Source organism: Sorex fumeus, unplaced genomic scaffold (genome assembly GCF_029834395.1).
Source record: "Sorex fumeus unplaced genomic scaffold, SorFum_2.1 ptg000072l, whole genome shotgun sequence".
NCBI lineage: Eukaryota > Metazoa > Chordata > Mammalia > Eulipotyphla > Soricidae > Sorex > Sorex fumeus.
This window is the reverse complement of record NW_026606129.1, coordinates 18,169,240-18,184,875: the sequence shown is the minus strand read 5'-3', so window position 1 is coordinate 18,184,875 and position 15,636 is coordinate 18,169,240.

Below are 15,636 nucleotides of genomic sequence, written 5' to 3'. Positions count from 1 at the left end.
TTACAAAAGAGAGAAATTGTTCCAGGAATCCGGGGGACAAACAGATGATCTAATTTGCTTAACAGAGGGCGGGTGTGTGATCATTTTGTAATCTGTGCTCAGGTAGAACTCCATGCTCAGGATCCTTAGTCATTTGCCAACTCAGTCTGGGGACATGGAGGAGGGCTGGAGAAAAGGTTCATGAACTAAGTCTTACCTGGTGGATAAGAGCTGATGGAAAGAGGGAAGGGCATTCTAGATGAGGGAGCAGCATGGCCAAAGCAGGACAAGAGAATGAGTGTTGCTCTGGGGACTCTGTTAAGAAACAGGGTGTTGAGTGGCAGGAAGCTTGAGTCCAGAGGGTGGAGCTGGGTTATGATGGAGCACGTGGACAGGCTATGTTGGGGAGCCGTACCCAAAGATTTCGGGGTGGGGCACTTGAGTTCAACTGAAGTCCAGGTCTCTAGTGGAGACTTAAGGTGCTTGAATCTGAAGTTGGAGAAGTGCATGGGAATTTAGAGGAACCAAGGTGGTTTCTTCACAAATAAGTGTTTGAAGGGTCACTGATTGCTGGGCGAGTCTTCACCGAGGTTTTGGAAATATGCTTGTTATTATTTTGGAAACAGACTTGTTATTTACTTGTTATTTAAATTTAGGTTTCTATTGTGTCCCACTTGGCAAGCCTATCAAAAGGCGCATTTGTCTGCCTTTCCGGGAATTGTTTTTGAAATATTTCTGTCTTCCCAGAAACCAGAGCATACATCTCCAATTCTGTCTGAGTCTGGGCTGACATAATCTGCCATGAAGATGATGTTTTGCAATTTTCTGATTCATGGGTGACTCACGAAGGTCATCCAAGCTAAGAGTTCAGAGTCTCGTGGGTACATAATATTCAAGTTGTATTTATAGCTTTTCAATGCGGAAAGTAACGCCGAGTCTAGGATTTACTCTCAGAAGACCATTCTACTCTAGCTGCTAATAGTAAACACAGTAGGCGGATGCCTGGCTCTGAGGGTTGCTGAGTGCCTGCAGCCCGGCAGCGATGGATATTTCAGAGCACAAAAACGTTTCATTCTCCCAGCTCAGCCCACCTGGGAAATGTGGGCACTGCCCAGGTGCTGTTACCTCCTGGAGTTACTGACTGCTTAGACAAAAGATTATTAGAATGATCTATTGTCTACTTTCAACATGCTTCTCCCATCCTGGGAGGATCCTCCCAACATCCTTTATTTGGTGCTCCCTTCTGTATCTGAGCTGCCTTTTCCACTCAATGCCTCTTTTGCAAACCACAACACCCAAAAGGAGAAAGAGAACAGAGGGGAATGCCCTGCCACAGAGGCAGGGTGGGATGAGAGTTATGGGAGGGCGGGAGGGATACTGGGATCCGTGGTGGTGGGAAATGGGCACTGGTGGAGGAATGGGTATTTGATCATTGTATAACTGAAACCTAAGAACAAAAATGTGTAAGTCTGCAACTGTACCACATGATGTCTCACTATTAAAAATTTAAAAAAATAATAAGGAAATTACATATATAGTAAAAATAATTCTACAAAAAGAAAAAAAAGATTATTAGAATGAGAGGGTTGAAGAGCATTGTCTCAGGCACTGCCTTACGGGCAAGCCTTCGGAAATTCCAGGCCCCAACAATTCTTTTTTTTTTTTGCGATTTTTATACATTTTATTTTCATAAAGTAGTTCACAATAGTTCATTTCAGATAATATTCAAACACCAATCCCACCACTGAACACCTTCCCACTACAATAAGAGGAAAGTGTGTGAAGGTTTTTGTATTTCATTGTGGAGCCATTCAAGCCCAATTCATTCATTCATTCATCATCCTGTTATTCGTCGATTGCCTCGGGCAGGCCCAAGTAAGGTCTCTTTCATTCTAGCCCTGAGATTACATTCAAGGCTCTTTAGGAGAATGAGACCCATCATTGTTACTTGTATTTGGCATATTTGGTACGCCACAGGGAGTTCTCCAGACTTTGCCCTGTGGGCAGGTTACATTCGATACCCTGCAAGTTTGTCCAAAGTAGCAGTGAGATAATAAGATGTCATAAATATATGTCCTGATAAGATGTCGCGCAGCCGCGTGGTTCCGGGAGTTGGATTTTATAGTCTCTGAGTCTTGGACGCTGATGGGATTACACGGCGCCAGGGGGCCAGGTGGTGGGCGTGACCCCCACCTACTGAAATTTGGAGGATCTGGGTGGAGGATGCTCAACTCCAATCTGACTAGGCTTGGAGATCTCGGCCCCGGAACCCACGTGGCTTTGTCCCTCTGCCAGTACCTTCATGTGTGCGGAGAGTGGTCTCGGCATGGTGGTGGTTGGTCCTGGAGGTCTTCTGCTGCCCGAGCCCTGGTCGGGGCGGGGAGGAAAGCTCAACGCGCTCCCCTCCAAGGGACCCTGGCGAGGAACAGCCAGGCGCAGGGGCAGGAGACTCCACTGGTCTCGTGCGGGAGCTGGATTTTATAGTCTCTGAGTTTTGGTCACTGATGGGATTGCACGGCGCCAGGGGGCCAGGTGGTGGGCGTGACCCCCACCTACTGGAATTTGGAGGATCTGGGTGGAGGAAGCTCAACTCCAATCCGAGTAGGCTTGGAGATCTCGGCCCCGGAACCCGCGTGGCTTTGTCCCTCTGCCAGAACCTTCATGTGTGCGGAGAGTTGTCTCGGCATGGTGGTGGCTGGTCCTGTAGGTCTTCTGCTGCCAGACCCCTGGTCGGGGTGGGGAGGAAAGCTAAACCCACTCCCCTCCATGGGACCCCGGCGAGGAACAGCCAGGCGTAGGGGCAGGAGACTGCTCTGGTCTCATCCGGGAGCTGGATTTTATAGTCTCAGTGTGTTGGCCGCTGATGGCATTACACGGCGCCAGGGGGCCAGCTGGTGGGCGTGACCGCCGCCTACTAGAATTCGGAGGATATGGGTGGAGGATACTCAACTCCAATCCGAGTGGCTTGGAGATCTCGGCCACGGAACCCGCGTGGCTTTGTCCCACTGCCAGTACCTTCATATGTGCGGAGAGTGGTCGCGGCATGGTGGTGGCTGGTCCTGGAGGGCTTCTGCTGCCGGAGCCCTGGTTGGGCAGGGAGGAAAGCTCAACCCGCTACCCTCCAAGGGACCCTGGCAAAGGAACAGCCAGGCGCAGGGGCAGGAGACTGCACTGGTCTTCTGCGGGAGCTGGATTTTATAGTCTCTGAGTCTTGGCCGCTGATGGGATTACATGGCGCCAGGAGGCCAGGAGTTGGGCGTGACCCTCGCCTACTGGAATTTGGAGGATCTGGGTGGAGGATGCTTAACTCCAATCTGAGTAGGCTTAGAGATCTCGGCCCGGAACCCTCGAGGCTTTGTCCCTCTGCCAGACCTTCATGTGTGCAGAGAGTGGTCTCGGCATGGTGGTGGCTGGTCCTGGAAGTCTTCTGCTGCCAGAGCCCTGGTCGGGGCGGGGAGGAAAGCTCAAACCCCTCCCCATCAAGGGACCCCGGCGAGGAACAGCCAGGCGTAGGGGCAGGAGACTGCACTGGTCTTGTGCGGGAACTGGATTTTATAGTCTCTGAGTCTTGGCCGCTGATGGGATTACATGGCGCCAGGGGTCTAGGTGGTGGGCGTGACCCCCGCCTACCGGAATTTGGAGGATCTTGGTGGAGGATGCTCAACTCCAATCCGAGTAGGCTTGGAGATCTTGGCCCCGAAACCCGCGTGGTTTTTCTCTCTGCCAGTACCTTCATGTGTGCGGAGAGTGGTATCGGCATGGTCGTGGCTGGTCATGGAGGTCTTCTGCTGCCGGAGCCCTGGTCGGGCCGGGGAGGAAAGCTCAACCCGCTCCCCTCCAAGGGATCCCGGCGAGGAAGAGCCAGGCGTAGGGGCAGGAGACTGCACTGGTCTTGTGCGGGAACTGGATTTTATAGTCTCTGAGTCTTTGCCGCTGATGGGATTACACGGTCTAGGTGGTGGGCGTGACCCCCGCCTACAGGAATTTGGAGGATCTGGGTGGAGGATCCTCAACTCCAATCCGAGTAGGCTTGTCGATCTCTGCCCCGGAACCCGCGTGGCTTTGTCCCTCTGGCAGTACCTTCATGTGTGCGGAGAGTGTTCTCGGCATGGTGGTTTACTGGTCCTGGAGGTCTTCTGCTGCCAGAGCCCTGGTAGGGGCATGGAGGAAAGCTCAACCCGCTCCCCCCAAGGGACCCCGGCGAGGAACAGCCAGGCTCAGGGGAAGGAGACTGACTGGTCTCGTCCGGGAGCTGGATTTTATAGTCTCTGAATCTTGGCCGCTGATGGGATTACACGGCGCCTGGGGGCCAGGTGGTGGGCGTGACCCCCACCTACTGGAATTTGGTGGATCTGGGTGGAGGATGCTGAACTCCAATCTGAGTAGGCTTGTCGATCTCAGCCCCGGAACCCACGTGGCTTTGTCCCTCTGCCAGTACCTTCATGTGTGCGGAGAGTGGTTTCGGCATGGTGGTGGCTGATCCTGGAGGTCTTCTGCCGTTGGAACTCCTGTCGGGGCGGGGAGGAAAGCTCAACCTGCTCCCCTCCAAGCGACCCCAGCGAGGAACTGCCAGGCGCAGGGGCAGGAGACTGCACTGGTCTCATCCGGGAGCTGGATTTTATAGTCTCTGAGTCTTGGTCGCTGATGGGATTACACAGCGCCAGGGGGCCAGGTGGTGGGTGTGACCCCCGCCTACTGGAATTTGGAGGATCTGGGTGGAGGATGCTCAACTCCAATCTGAGTAGGCTTGGAGATCTCGGCCCCGGAACCCGCGTGGCTTTGTCCCTCTGCCAGTCCCTTCATGTGTGCAGAGAGTGGTCTCGGCATGGTGGTGGCTGGTCCTGGAGGATTTTCTGCTGCCAGAGTCCTGGTCGGGGCGGGGAGGAAAGCTCAACCCGCTCCCCTCCAAGGGACCCCGGCAAGGAACAGCCAGGTGCTGGGGCAGGAGCCTGCACTGGTCTCGTGCGGGAGCTGGATTTTATAGTCTCTGAGTCTTGGCGGCTGATGGGATTACACGGCAACAGGGGGCCAGATGGTGGGCGTGACACCCGCCTACTGAAATTTGGAGGATCTGGTTGGAGGATGCTCAACTCCAATCTGAGTAGGCTTGGAGATCTCGGCCCCGGAACCCGCGTGGCTTTGTCCCTCTGCCAGTCCCTTCATGTGTGCGGAGAGTGGTCTCGGCATGGTGGTGGCTGGTCCTGGAGGTCTTCTGCTTCCGGAGCCCTGGTCGGGGCAGGGTTGGAAAGCTCCACCCGCTCCCCTCCCAGGGACCACGGCGAGGAACAGCCAGGGGTAGGGGCAGGAGACTGCACTGGTCTCATCCGGGAGCTGGATTTTATAGTCTCTGAGTCTTGGCCGCTGATGGGATTACACGGCGCCTGGGGGCCAGGTGGTGGGCGTGACCCCCGCCTACTGGAATTTGGAGGATGGGTGGAGGATGCTCAACTCCAATCCGAGTAGGCTTGGAGATCTCGGCCCCGGAACCGCGTGGCTTTGTCCCTCTGCCAGACCTTCATGTGTGCGGAGAGTGGTCTCGGCATGCTGGTGGCTGTTCCTGGAGGTCTTCTGCTGCCGGAGCCCTGGTCCAGGCGGGGAGGACAGCTCCACGCTATCCCCTCCAAGGGACCCCGGCGAGGAACAGCCAGGCACAGGGGCAGGAGACTGTACTGGTCTCGTCTGGGAGCTGGATTTTATAGTCTCTGAGTCTTGGTCGCTGATGGGATCACACGGCGCCATGGGGCCAGGTGGTGGGCGTGAACCCCGCCTACTGGAATTTGGAGGATCTGGGTGGAGGATGCTCAACTCCAATCCGAGTAGGCCTGGAGATCTCGGCCCCAGAACCCGCGTGGCTTTGTCCCTCTGCCAGACCTTCATGTGTGCGGAGAGTGGTCTCGGCATGGTGGTGGCTGGTCCTGGAGGTCTTCTGCTGCCGGAGCCCTGGTCGGGGCGGGGAGGAAACCTCAACCCGCTCCCCTACAAGGGACCCCGGCGAGGAACAGCCAGGCGCAGCGGCAGAGGACTGCACTGGTCTCGTCTGGGAGCTGGATTTTATAGTCTCTGAGTCTTGGCCGCTGATGGGATCACACTGCGCCATGGGGCCAGGTGGTGGACGTGAGCCCCGCCTACTGGAATTTGGAGGATCTGGGTGGAGGATGATCTACTCCAATCCGAGTAGGCTTGGAGATCTCGGCCCCGGAACCCGCGTGGTTTTGTCCCTCTGCCAGACCTTCATGTGTTCGGAGAGTGGTCTCCGCATGGTGGTGGATGGTCCTTGAGGTCTTCTACTGCCAGAGCCCTGGTCGGGGCGGGGAGGAAAGCTCTATCCGCTCCCCTCCAAGGGACCACGGCGAGGAACAGCCAGGCGCAGGGGCAGGAGACTGCACTGGTCTCGTGCGGGAGCTGGATTTTACAGTCTCTGAGTCTTGGCAGCTGATGGGATTACACGGCGCCTGGGGGCCAGGTGGTGGGCGTGACCCCCGCCTACTGGAATTTGGAGGATGGGTGGAGTATGCTCAACTCCAATCTGATTAGGCTTGGAGATCTCGGCCCCGGAACCCGCGTGGTTTTGTCCCATGCCAGACCTTCATTTGTGCGGAGAGTGGTCTCGGCATGGTGGTGGCTGGTCCTGGAGGTCTTCTGCTGCCCGAGCCCTGGTCGGGGCGGGGAGGATAGCTCAACCCGCTCCCCACCAAGGGACCCCGGCGAGGAACAGCCAGGCCCAGGGGCAGGAGACTGCACTGGTCTCGTCCGGGAGCTGGTTTTTATAGTCTCTGAGTCCTGGCCGCTGATGGGATTACACGGCGCCAGTGGCCCAGGTGGTGGGCATAATCCCCGCCTACTGGAATTTGGAGGATCTGGGTGGAGGATGCTCAACTCCAATCTGAGTAGGCTTGGAGATCTCGGCCCCGGAACCCGCGTGACTTTGTCCCTCTGCCAGTCCCTTCATGTGTGTGGAGAGTTGTCTCGGCATGGTGGTGGTTGGACCTGGAGGTCTTCTGCTTCCGGAGCCCTGGTCGGGGTTGGGAGGAAAGCTCAACCCGCTCCCCTCCCAGGGAACACGGCGAGGAACAGCCAGGCGCAGGGGCAGGAGACTGCACTGGCCTCGTGCGGGAGCTGGATTTTATAGTCTCTGAGTCTTGGCCGCTGATGGGATTACACGGCGCCAGTGGGCCAGGTGGTGGGGGTGACCCCCGCCTACTGGAATTTGGAGGATCTGGGTGGAGGATGCTCAACTCCAATCTGAGTAGGCTTGGAGATCTCGGCCCCGGAACCCGCGTGGCTTTGTCCCTCTGCCAGTCCCTTCATGTGTGCGGAGAGTGGTCTCGGCATGGTGGTGGCTGGTCCTGGAGGTCTTCTGCTTCCGGAGCCCTGGTCGGGGCAGGGTTGGAAAGCTCAACCCGCTCCCCTCCCAGGGACCCCGGCGAGGAACAGCCAGGGGTAGGGGCAGGAGACTGCACTGGTCTCATCCGGGAGCTGGATTTTATAGTCTCTGAGTCTTGGCCGCTGATGGGATTACACGGCGCCAGGGGGCCAGGTGGTGAGCGTGACCCCCGGCCTACTGGAATTTGGAGGATCTGGGTGAAGGATTCTCAACTCCAATCCGAGTAGGCTTGGAGATCTCGGCCCCGGAACCCGCCTGGCTTTGTCCCTCTGCCAGACCTTCATGTGTGTGGAGAGTTGTCTCCGCATGGTAGTGGCTGGTCCTGGAGGTCTTCTGCTGCCGGAGCCCTGGTCGGACCGGGGAGGAAAGCTCCATCCGCTCCCCTCCAAGGGACCCCGGTGAGGAACAGCCAGGCGCAGGGGCAGGAGACTGCACTGGTCTCTTCCGAGAGCTGGATTTTATAGTCTCTGAGTCTTGGCCGCTGATGGGATTACACGGTGCCTGGGGGCCAGGTGGTGGGCCTTACCCCCGCCCACTGGAATTTGGAGGATGAGTGGAGGATGCTCAACTCCAATTTGATTAGGCTTGGTGATCTCGGCCCCAGAACCCGCGTGGCTTTGTCCCTCTGCCAGACCTTCATGTGTGCGGAGAGTGGTCTCGGCATGGTGGTGGCTGTTCCTGGAGGTCTTCTGCTGCCGGAGCCCTGGTCGAGACGGGGAGGAAAGCTCCACCCTATCCCCTCCAAGGGACCTCGGCAAGGAACAGCCAGGCACAGGGGCAGGAGACTGTACTGGTCTCGTCTGGGAGCTGGATTTTCTAGTCTCTGAGTCTTGGTCGCTGATGGGATCACACGGCGCCATGGGGCCAGGTGGTGGGCGTGACCCCCGCCTACTGGAATTTGGAGGATCTGGTTGGAGGATGCTCAACTCCAATCCGAGTAGGCTTGGAGATCTCAGCCCCGGAACCCGCGTGGCTTTGTCCCTCTGCGAGACTTTCATGTGTGCGGAGAGTGGTCTCGGCATGGTGGTGGCTGGTCCTGGAGGTCTTCTGCTGCCGGAGCCCTGGTCGGGGCAGGGAGGAAACCTCAACCCGCTCCCCTCCAAGGGACCCCGGCGAGGAACAGCCAGGCGCAGGGGCAGGAGACTGTACTGGTCTTGTGCGGGAACTGGATTTTATAGTCTCTGAGTCTTGGCCGCTGATGGGATCACACGGCGCCTGGGGGCCAGGTGGTGGGCGTGACCCCCGCCTACTGGAATTTGGAGGATCTGGTTGGAGGATGCTCATCTCCAATCTGAGTAGGCTTGGAGTTCTCGGCCCCGGAACCCGCGTGGCTTTGTCCCTCTGCCAGTACCTTCATGTGTGCGGAGAGTGGTCTCGGCATGGTGGTGGCTGGTCCTGGAGGTCTTCTGCTGCCGGAGCCCTGGTCGCACACATGAAGTTAGTGGCAGAGGGATAAAGCCACGCGGGTTCCGGGTTTGAGATCTCCAAGCCTACCTGGATTGGAGTTGAGCATCCTCCACCCAGATCCTCCAAATTCCCGTATGCGGGGGTCATGCCCACCACCTGGCCCCCTGGCGCCGTGTAATCCCATCAGCGGCCAAGACTCAGAGACTATAAAATCCAGCTCCCGCACGAGACCAGTGCAGTCTCCTGCCCCTGCGCCTGGCTGTTACTCGCCGGGGTCCCTTGTAGGGGAGCGTGTTGAGCTTTCCTCCCCGCCCCGCCCAGGGCTCCGGCAGCAGAAGACCTCCAGGACCAGCCACCACCATGCCGAGACCACTCTCCGCACACGTGAAGGTACTGGCAGAGGGACAAAGCCACGCGGGTTCCGGGACCGAGATCTCCAAGCCTACTCTGATTGGAGTTGAGCATCCTCCACCCAGATCCTCCAAATTCCAGTAGGCGGGGGGTCACACCCACCATCAAGCCCAATATAAGAGAATAAAAGCAAGTATGTTAAAATCAAATAAATGTGTGCTACTTTCAGTACTTTAGGTATATCAGTGGACTAGTGTCTAACAGGAAATACTGCTCAAGAAAATACTGCATCGCTCTCTTCCAGGAATTTTATTTTTGTCTTTGGATCTTGACCTTTGATGAGATTACATGGCACCAGGGGCAATTTGTGAGTGTGATTGCCAAGCTACTAGAAAACTGGGGAGCTGGGTGTAGGAGGTCCAGCTCCCAATCCGAGCAGGCTTGGAAATCTCAGCCATACGTGGGTCCCGCATACCTGGGTTCCTCTGCCCGTTCCTTCATGGGTGAGTCTCGTATGAGCGAGTGGAGAGTGGCCTTGAGCATGGCTGTGACTGGGTTCTGGAGGTTTTTGGCTTCCAAGGTTCTGCTTGGGGCAGGGAGATAATAGGTTTTTTTTTTTCTTTTTGGGTCACACCCAGAATTCTCAGGGGTTACTCCTGGCTCTGCACTCAGGAATTACTCTGGTGGTGCTTAGGGGACCATATGAGATGCCAGGGATCGAACCCAGGCTGGCTGTGTGCAAGGCAAACACCCTACCCACTGTGCTATCACTCCAGCAAGACCCCAACAACTTTTATGGCGACTCGTTGCCCTCATGAAAATATGGGCCAAAGTTTAGAGCAAAATTTCCAGGTGACTTCCTGTGTCACACACTCCCGTCTGTTACACAGTAAAGGAAGAACAGCATCACCAATCCTTGAGAAGACCCCTCTCCCTTTTACCAGCCGCACTTTCTTGCTTTCAAAAGCAAATAGAAACTTGCCTCTCAGGCACAGAAATAAAGCAAATGACTCTTATTAGCAAAACCTCTTGTCTTCCCCTCAACCCCGAAGGTATATCATGAGAGAGATCAAAAATCCTTTCTTTCTTATTTAACTCCAGCCCTGCAAGCTACCTAGAGTATCTCGCCCGCACAGCAGAGCCTGGCAGGCTCCCCGTGACGTATTCGATATGCCAAACATAGTAACAACAAAGTCTCCAATGGAGATGTTACTGGGCCCGCTTGATCAAATCGACAAACAACGGGAGGGCCTTTATCTTTACCTTTTCTTATTTAAATAAAAATTATAGTGCTTGTTACAACACAAAGGTAAATGGAATTATCAAAAAAACAGATTGATGAAATTCAACTTGTGATCATTGCTGTGTCTCCCAACAGTGTTACTAAAGTCTATGAGGATTCACTGGGTTGGTTGGTTGGTGCTAATTCAACCTTCTTGGTTATTGTTTAGGCTTATCGAGCTTGGTGGTCATCTAGGCAACTTTCCCATCAGATTTGATATATCCTGACTGGGCTGATAGTATTATGAAATCTGGAGGTGTTGCGTGGCTACATATATGGAAATCCTTTTATTTCTTGTTTGTCTAACTCTGGAGGGTGAGGGCCAGAGGCTGTAAACAGACACCGGCTACCCTCCCCAGATCTCAGATTGAGGAACCCAAGAGGGATCTGAGACACTTGGAGATTCCTGCCTTTGGGCAGAGATCAGGGGTTGGTTGGGCAACTTCCAGGAGTCGTGAACAGACTGTTATAGGACTCAGTATAAGTGACTGCCATTTCCCTCTCAGAAGAGTGGTTTTTTTTCTTTTTTTAATGAAAAAGAGGGAATCTGGAGAGATAGTACTAGGGTCAAGGTGCATGCCTTGCATATGCCCAATCCCATTTTGATCCCTGGCACCACATTGTCACCTGAGCACCACCAGGGGCCACCCTGGAAGGCAACTATGCTAGCCACTATACCACCAACGCTGCTACCAGGGGCAACCCTGGAGACCTGAGTACTTCTGGGTATCCTGGGTTGTCCCTGGCACTGCAGGGTCTAAGCAGAACTATAGCCTCCAGCCCATATGTTGAACTGGATCCCAGTTAACTAAGAATTGTTAGGAGACACCCCACCACCTAAGCAAAAAAAAAAAAAAAAAAAGAAAGAAAGAAAGAAAGAAAAGGACAGCAGTGGAGTCCAGCCTTGCCCAAGAGAAAATCATCCCTCAATGCAGACATTCCAGGCCTTTGCCCACTCCACGTCCCCATCTCACAGAATTCCAGTTAGGTGCTGGCTTCCATGTGCCCAGTTCTTCCACTGTTGCAGGGGTATTTTGCTGGGTTTTTTCCCCAGCCTTCCTTGCTTCTAAAAGTGACATGAAGGATGGCCCAGGGCTCTTAGCTAATAAAGTCCATTGGTTAGTCTGGAATATAATTCTGCGTGGTGCCATTTTGAATAAGTGTGGAGGAGAAGAGCCATGTTAACAAAGCAGATAGGATGTTCCCATCTGGAATCTGGTGCCAGGGCAGAACCTACTGGATAGGGACACTTTAATACAGAATTGTCACGTGAATTAGAGAAGGATGCTAGAGTCCTGGTCTTGGGAGGACTATTTCCCAGACCAATCTGTTTGGGACACAAGATTGGAACCGCTGGGAGACAGTGGAGGTCCCACCACCAAACAAACCAGCTCTTCCCTGAGATGGCCTGCAAGGAGACCACTCAAGGAGGGTGGCCACGGGTATCCTCAGAGGGTTGAGTGTAGAAAAAAACGTTATCCAGAAGCAGGAGGAAGAGGAGATTCCCATCTTCCACTCTGTTAAGCCACAGGGAAAGGGAAACAAGATCTCTCCAAAACAGAGATAAGTGAATCTCAACCAGGGCACTTTTGGAACTTCCTGTCCCTGGTGCCTACTAAAGGCTCCCATGACAAATGCATGGCAAATGTTCCCATGACCAAAGGCTGAGCAACAGGACCTAGAATAATGGTGAAGCTGGATGGCTTTGGGAGCATCTATGATGTGGGGAGCAGGAAGTATCTGGATTGATTTCTTGGGAACCATCCTTGGATGTGCCACACTGACACTCAAAGGAGCATGATGGGGCTGGCAGCCCCATTATAAATGATAACAGGCAGAAGATCTTCCAGGTCTGACCTGAGAACAAGTTTTCTGGGCCTGGGTTGGTTTAGGAGCATAGTGGGTGAGGGTTGTTGGCCTAGAACAGCTCTAGACTCAAGTCCTGGCTATTGGAAATCTCATGACTTGGCTTGACTCCTACGGTTGGTGTTTTGAAATCTGCGGAACTTAGAAACCAGGGGTAACAAAATGTCTAAAAGTCCACCTGGGCTCTTGCTCCCCACAAGAGCTTGTTTCTGATTGTCCTCCTGCCCACATGACAAGGAAGTTATGTGTATATGTGGGGGCACTGGGGAGCAGCATGCATTACCCTTCACAAATGTCATCACTAAATATGGTTACAGGTAAAGGGCCCAATTCTATTCTTTTATGCCATTTAGCTGTAGGAAAGAAATCAAGGGGGGACGGAAGAAGAAGAGAAAGAGAAGTAATGGATGATCAGAGGTCAGAGCTTCAATTATACTGGGGATGTGGGAGAGTGGTATAGCCATATATCCAAATACTGACTCAACAACATTGAAAACGTGAGACCTAAGTTGCAAGCACTGGAAATTTGTAATGTTCCTGTCAAGCTGACAGGTGGGTTTTCGGGGTGGACGGTGGTAAGGGTAGAGTATGGCAAAAACTGGTGGAAGGAATTTGACACTAGTGGTGAGATTGGTGTGGAAATATTACATGCCTAAAACTCAACTATCAATAACTTTGTAAATCTCAGTTCTTAAATAAAAAATACTTTTTTTAATGTCAAGAATTACTTTTGCTTCTTAGCAACCCTTCCATCCATTCTTCTCTTTATATTCCAACCTGTGGGGTCATAAAGAAACTTATTCTGCCAATCTCTGTACCAGTAAAGTCTTTGTATTATACATGACCCCAAAGAATGAAGGCAAAGGTCGTAGGTGGCAATTTTTTTAATTTTAAAGATTTGTTTGCTTGTTTCTTTCTAGAGAGAACTAGAGTGTCTTTTGCAATGAAAACATATTCTGTATCTTGTTTCCTTCTTTTTTCTTTGCTTTTCTTTTCTTTACAATACAGAAATGACTTGATTTTGTTTTTCAAACTTACAATTCTGTGCTTTTTCTAACAACCTGTAATTTTTACAGTTGGGTCAAAAATTCTAACCTGGACATGGGGGGTGGGGAATGTCACAAACCATGGCTGCAGTCAGCCCCCTGCTTGGTTCAATAAAGTTTTGTTGGCACTCAGCTTTACTTCTTTGTTTGTGACAGCCCTTAGCTGCTTTAGTGCAACAATGGCGGAGCTGAGTCAGTGTGACCAAAGAACTAGCAATAGTCAAAAAATGTTCTCTATCTACAAAAGGGAATGCCCTGCCACAGAGGCAGGATGGGATGTGGGGGATGGGGGGGTGGGAGGGATACTGGGATCCGTGGTGGTGGGAAATGGGCACTGGTGGAGGGATGGGTATTTGATCATTGTATAATTGAAACCCAAGCACAAAAATTTGTAAGTCTGCAACTGTACCTCATGATGTCTCACTAATAAAAATTTTTAAAAAATGTTCTCTATCTACCCCTTTGTAGAAAAAATAATTTTTCTAACCCCTGTTATGCTCCACAGTCTAATATACCTTTAAAATTACCTTACCTGAGGTCATCTATCCTTAGTGTGTGTGAGTGTGTGTGTGTGTATGTGGGGTTGGTAGGTGTATGGCAAGAATTTGGGTGAATTCTTCTCCATATCAATCTCCATATTAACCAATATTAATCTGCTCCCACAAAGTACCAAATCTCACTAATCTCTATTCAACCTGCTAAGGCCAGGCTTTCCCATATCTGTCCCAAACAGGGGGCTCAGCCCTGTCTCTGGATTTTCCTCCAGCAACACAATAGTACAGTTATAGAATTCTTGACTTTTAGTTTGAGGAGATGAAAATAAGTGAGACAACTTTCTATTGGGGTCTAGATTCGTTTTCAGAAAAAAATATCATCTCTGGCAAAACCCAAGTGTGATAGTTTGACAGTCCCAAAGACCTGATTTGTGTTTAAAATGTTCCCAGCAATTTTCAGACTGTTCCCAACAATTCCCAAACTGTTCATAGTCACCCAGTATGCCAAGTACTAACCCAGATTGGCTCTTTCTCCTGAACAGGGTGGAGCCAACTTGAGTTCCCTGTTTTTCAGCTTTTCATTTAAGTATGACCTGTAGATGGACATAGCTTCCTTCACTGGAAGACCCACACAAAGAAGGGGACGCCAAGTTTTTTCTTCATTATCACTTGAATTTATTGCAGTGTTCTGTCGTGCCTACCTGCCTCTGGCTAACACTTTCATTATGCCTCGGGAGAGCTCCCAAATGTTAGTGTTTGCTTTGCTCTTCCCCAAATCCAAAGAACATGGGGCAAAACAGACATACTTTGGAATTCATTCCCTAGGAGAAGCCTGAGTTAACCGTGTGCAAGGCAAGTATATTACCTGCTGTATTATTGCTCTGGCCCCTCTATGACTTTTTGCTTGTTTGTTTGTTTGTGAGCCACACCTGGCAGTGCTCAGGGTTTATTCCTGGCCCTGTGTTCAAGGTTCACTGCTGGTAGACCATATGAGTTGCCAGAAATGGTATACCTGGGTGGCCACTGGCAAGGCAAACTCTCTACCAGCAATACTATTGCTCCAGTTCCTTCTTTATGACTTTAAGACAAACACATACACACACACACACACACACACACACACACACACACACACACACACACACATACATGCACACCAGGATTAGCACAAAAACAAGCTCTAAAAATGTCAAGGCTCTTCCTAAAGAGCCGTGAATATAATCTCAGGGCTAGGATGAAAGAGACGTTACTGGGGCCTGCTCGAGGCAATCGACGATTAACAGGATGATGAAATGAAATGAAATGAAAAAAATGTCAAATTATTGTATGATGATATATATTTACCGTGTATCTGGGAGACTTTGATGTCTAGGGGAGTTGGAATTCTGAGTTAGCCAATGGGGTCTGTGGCACTGAAACCAAGGAGGAAGTCAACAGGTCCTATCTAGGGATGGCATTTTATTTTGTGAAATGGCATAAATCCTGTAAACTAGCTCTAGACTACTGAGTAAATAACTCTCTCTACCCATTCCCTAAGGAATATTTTGATTAATAAAGAACTTGGCAGGGGGTGATATTCTATCTTAAAACCCAAGCAACAAAGTTCAATCATAAAATTCAGGGGTGAGAGCACAAGTAAAGCTCAAATTGTGGGGATCAGGTCTTCCAACCGTCACGTTTCTCCACTTTGAAATTGATCATTGTGGAAAAAATCATAGCTGAGCCCCTAGAGAAGGGAATTTGAGCACTTGGTTACACTGTGAGAAGGTTGAATTTCCTTTAGAACTAAATGAAGGCATCTGTTTTGTTTAAATTAAGGGTCTGTAA